Below are 5459 nucleotides of genomic sequence, written 5' to 3'. Positions count from 1 at the left end.
TTTTTTTTTTGCGGTACGCGGGCCTCTCACCGCTGTGGTCTCTCCCGTTGCGGAGCACAGGCTCCGGACGCGCAGGCCCAGCGGCCATGGCACACGGGCCCAGCCGCTCCGCGGCATGTGGGATCTTCCCAGACCGGGGCACGAACCCGTGTCCTCTGCATCGGCAGGCAGACCCTCAACCACTGCGCCACCAGGGAAGCCCGGCAGGCAGATTCTTAACCACTGCCCCACCAGGGAAGCACACAAGGCACACATCTTAACACACCCCGAGGCAGCGATGATATCTTATGAGATGCAATAAAGCGAAATATAGTCTACCAAAACAGTCAAATTGTGTTGAACAGAAAAATACTTTATACTGTTCCCGTCCTTAAATTTAAATTAGTTAAAATTAACTGAAATGTAAAGTTTAGTCCCTCAGTGACACTCACTATGTTTCAGGGGTCAGAGTCACATGTAACTAATGGTAACCATAATTCATCATTACAGATTTAGAGACTTTCTTACTCTTCCTGAGTCACTGTGATAAATTATTATTATAGGAATTTGTCCGTGATGTTTAAGTTTTCAAATTTATTGGAATAAAGTTATTTAATTCTCTTTAATCTCTATCAATTCTGTAGTTTCTCATTCTTAATTTTGTTTATTTGTGCTTTTTTCCCCCTTAATCAGTCCTACTAGAGGCGTATCTACTTTATGAGCTGTTTCAAAGCCTCGATTTTTGGCTTTATCGATTCACTGTACAGTATATGTCTTCAGTTCTATTCTAACTTCTTAACTTAGACCTGTATCTCATTAAGTTTGCTTCGGCTGGCCAGAGCCCATTTTTCCTGTTAGTGACTAAGGACCCCACACTGATGCTGCTTTAACATCCTCTCCTCTTATAGGGAATATTCCAGTTACTACTGCAGTGTCACAAAACCCCTCGGAACTCAGTGGCTTCAAATGGAGCAATCATTTTATTACCTCTGATGGTTTCTATGGGTCAGGAGTTGCTCCTGTCTGGGCATTTCTAGCTCAGAGTCTCTCATGAATGGCAATCAGACAGTAGGCAGAGCCCAGAGAGCAGGAGCTGGAGCTCTGAGGGTCAACCCGGGCTTTCTGTCTCTTCAGGTAGTTACAGGGCTTCTGCACACGGTCTACAGGGCAGCACAAGTGTTCCGACCGAGCCTCAGAAGTCACGCAGCATCAATTTTGCCGTATCCTTGGTTACAAAGGAAGTCAGATGTGAGGGGAGGGCACACAGACCTCCTGTCTTCATAAGAGGAGCATCAAGGTCCTATTGTGAATAGCATGTGAGAGGGAAAATATTGTGCAGCTATTGTTGTTGAAACAGGGAACAATTTTAAAGAACACACAGTCCACCTTGACTTGAGGACCACATTACAGTGTCAGCTTTAAGATGGTGTATTTCTCAAAGTGAATATTTTTACCCCCTCTACCTGGTGGCATTTTCTAAGGCTTAGTATAAGGAGAAAGAATGCTCCAGAGAAACGAATGAATCAGACAAAAAGAGGGCACAGATAGGCTCCCACTCGACGTGATGGTTCGTTCAGTTGAGGTTCAGCTCTGTGGAGCTGAAGGTCAGTGGGATGACCTTTCAAATACAGACCCAGTCTCTTGCCTATTCTGAGTCCTTTATTGTCCACCATCAATAATATCTGACGGCACTGGAATGGGACAGCTCCCTCAGAGAAGAATCTAGTAGGGAAAGGGTGATGTCTATACATAATGAGTGCAATCTATACAACATTACAGAAAACTCCAAGACCATTCACAACAGAAACCGTCTGGCCAAGATGCCTCATTGAATAGAGTGGAAAAATATCTAATGCCATCTGGACACCCTCGTTGAATTTTGTTAAGTGCTCCATTGATTTAATAACATACTAAGCAAATTTGAAAAGAAAAGAGTCTAAAGAAGAAAAAGTTGCATGGCAGTTCAATAAATAAAAAGGCTATAAGAAACACCTGATCATCTTCAAGACTGTATCATAGTTTGAAAAGAAAAAAACCTACAATAGGGAGGTGGGGGAGGGAGGGATTGGGAGTTTGGGATTAGCAGATGCAAACTATTACATATAGAATGGATAAACAGCAAGGTCCTACTATATAGCACAGGGAACCATATTCAATGTCCTGGGATAAAGCATAATGGAAAAGAATATAAAAAAGGATACGTATATGTTTAAAACTGAGTCAGTTTGCTGTACAGCAGAAATTAACACAACATTGTAAGTCAACTCTACTTCACTAAAAAATAAATTAAAAAATAAAATAACAGAAGAAAACCCTACAATAATTTTTCCTGGGTTTGGGATGAAGAAAACAAAAACATCAAGTACAAAACCTAGCTCTAACAACAGCGTATGTTATCTCACGAGAGGAACAATACATATTGCTGACCCTCTCACTGATTTTCCCATCTAATCTTCCTATTTATTCTTTTGAAAACTTCTCTAGCTGAGCATCCCTCCCAGCAGGGGCATCTGCCCTGGTGTGACTCCATTAACTAACCATTAACCTAAGTTCGCCAACCCAAATTCTCACCGACACTCAGAGGGCGCTTAGAGGCCCAGGTGTCTCCTTTTCCGGAAATCAACTTCTCTCCCCTCAACCTCAGTTTATCAGCAATTCCTCTTACCTGGTGGATTCTCCAGGGCTTCCTTCCCTCCCGAGGAAGTTAATCTGGACCAGTGGTTATCGCAGTGTGGTCCCTGAATCAGTAGCATCAGCATCAATGTTAGTTGCTGTTAGAAATGCAACCTCTTGAGTACCACCTCAAACATAGAGAATCAGATACTCTGCAGGTGTTGTCAACAATCTGTAGTTTAACAAACGCTCCAGGTGATTCTGGTGCATTCGAGTTTGAGAACACTGGCTTAGAAACTGGTAGCATCTACCACCAGAGAATTGACCAGCCCATGTTGATTATAACCCATGTTATAAGTGTATAGGGCTAGAGGCTGCCTCCTTCCAGGTTATCTGCACCATGTCTCCAGTGAGCGGTATCTCTGCTCTGTAATATGTATATGTAATATGACAGGATAAAATTCTAAATGCAAAGAATTCTTCGTATTAATTCATGCCAGAATTCTTTGCATTAATGCAAAGCCTGCAATGACTGGGCTTATGATTTCAGGTCCTCCTTCAGAGCTGGGTGCATTTCTGCCCATAGACTATAGGAGAAACCTGCTATTCTCATTAACTGGTTATGCTTATCACCAGTGAGCCTTTACCAATTATTTATAAATTTATCTACATTCTAAGAAAATTAATTTATCTCTAAGGTTTAGATCCTTCTCCTTTCTGACTGTGTAGGAAAAACAAAATGTTTTAATAGTGGTAAGAATAGTATGATCATTGAAATCTCAGGCAATATCCAGGACGATCTCTTTGCTTCTCAATTCATGTAAAAACTCACTCTTCCTTCTCATCAAACAGTTCTATATTGGAAAGAAAGAAAATTGGAGACGAAATTCCTCACCTCTTAACTCACTGACTGCCTACCGGTTCGTCTTATGTCTGGATTCCATTTTTTTCTATTCTAAATTTTTATTATTTTTTAATTGAAGTATAGTTGATCGAATTCCATTGTTTTAAGGCAATGCAGATATGTACTGGGAGGTCCAAAGACTCTATAATCTGTGACTAACATACTGGGCTTTTGGACTAGCGTTGGTCTTTTATGTATGGGAAGAGGCTCTTAGGAGAGAATTTTAGAAAAGAGGCCAAATGTAATTTCTTCAGATCAAGCCAAGAGGCACGTTGCTCTTCTGCTACCTCACTATTCGAAGTGCGGGCCTGGATTAGTAGCGGTGACAACACCTGGCGTCCAGTAAGAACTGTAGCATCTCAATCTCCACGGCAGTTATTGGATCAGGATCTGCATGCGAGCAAGGGCTCCAGGTGACTTGAATGCACAGTGAAGTTTGAGAAGCCCCGCTCTACTCTGCTGGAAGACAGAGGCTTTGCAGCAGGGGTGCTCTCCGGAGGGCCGTGGTAAGCAGCCTTCTGAATGGTCCCCAGTGATCCCCACCTCCTGGTATTTACGCTCTGTGTAATCCCCTCCCCTTGAGTGTGAACTGGATGTAGTAACTTGCTTCTAAAAATAGCATATGGGGGAGGGACAGATTGGGAATTTGGGATTAACGTACACACACGACTGTATGTAAACTAGATAACCAACAAGGACCTACTGTATAGCACAGGGAACTCTACTCAATATCTTGTAATAACATATAATGGAAAAGAATATATATATATATATACATATGTATAACTGAATCACTTTGCTGTACACCTGAAACTAATACGTTGTAAATCAGCTATAGTCCAATATAAAATAAAAATTAAAAAATAAAAATAGAATATGGCACAGTGATGGATGCCACTTCTGAGATTGTTATACAAGACCGAGACGTATCTTCCTCACACTCCCTCTTTCCAGCTCTTCTTACCTGCTCACCCTTATAAAGCAAACAGCAGTGTTAAGAGCTGCCCTGTGGAGAGACTCATGTGGTAACTTCTTGGCCGAAGAACAACAGGCAACAAGGAACCGCATCCTGCCAACAGTGCGTGAGGTCAGAACCGATCTTTCCCGGAGTTGAGCCCTGAGCTAACTTCAGCCACACCCAGCACCTTGATTGCAGCCCGTGGAGATCCCGAAGCACAGAAACCCCGCTAAGCTGCCTGCAGATTTCTGACACGAGGAAATGCGAGATAATAAAAGTTGATGTCTTAAGCCAGTAAGTTTTAGGGTAATTAGTTACTCAGCAGTTGATGACTATGACGAATAAAAGGGGCAATCAGCAGATCAAGGACACTGAAAATTCAAACAAGTCCAGATTCCCCTGAAGTCACAGGGACCTAACAGACCGGTAGATAAATAAGCACCGCCTACTAGAGCCAACACCTGGGAAGAAGATTTTCTTTGAGTGAGTAGTGAAACTGAAAACAGTGGGATTGGTTGAAAGTCTACATAAGTGAAGCAGTAGCTCCCGCCTAGGTCCCACCCAACAGTGAAGCTTTATAGTCAATGCAGGTCCCTAGAGCTGCCCAACACACACACACACACACACACACACACACACACACACACAGTGTCCAGTCAGCTTTCTAATGCTTCACTCAAATATAAACAGATAGCAGTGGATCACTAGACTTTTGAGGGAAGATTCTACCATATGGAAAGAAAATAGGAACTAAAGAAACAATACAAGGAGCAAGAAAAGTATTCTTTATTTTTGGAGAAGTGAGAGAAGACAGAGCATCCATGAAACCAGGATATTACAAAAAAGGAACACAAAACAAGTAAGAATTCTTGGAAAGTAAAGACAATATACAAAATAAAAATGTATTGGAAAAATTAGAAGGCAAAGAAACCATTAAGCAGAACAGAAAGACAAAAGATGGACATTACAAGCAATTTTTGATGGTTTTTTTTGGCCGTGCCACGT

The sequence above is a fragment of the Neophocaena asiaeorientalis genome, unplaced genomic scaffold, assembly GCF_003031525.2.
Source record: "Neophocaena asiaeorientalis asiaeorientalis breed wild unplaced genomic scaffold, Neophocaena_asiaeorientalis_V1.1 scaffold154, whole genome shotgun sequence".
In the NCBI taxonomy this organism is placed as follows: domain Eukaryota; kingdom Metazoa; phylum Chordata; class Mammalia; order Artiodactyla; family Phocoenidae; genus Neophocaena; species Neophocaena asiaeorientalis.
This window is presented reverse-complemented; position numbering follows the sequence as displayed.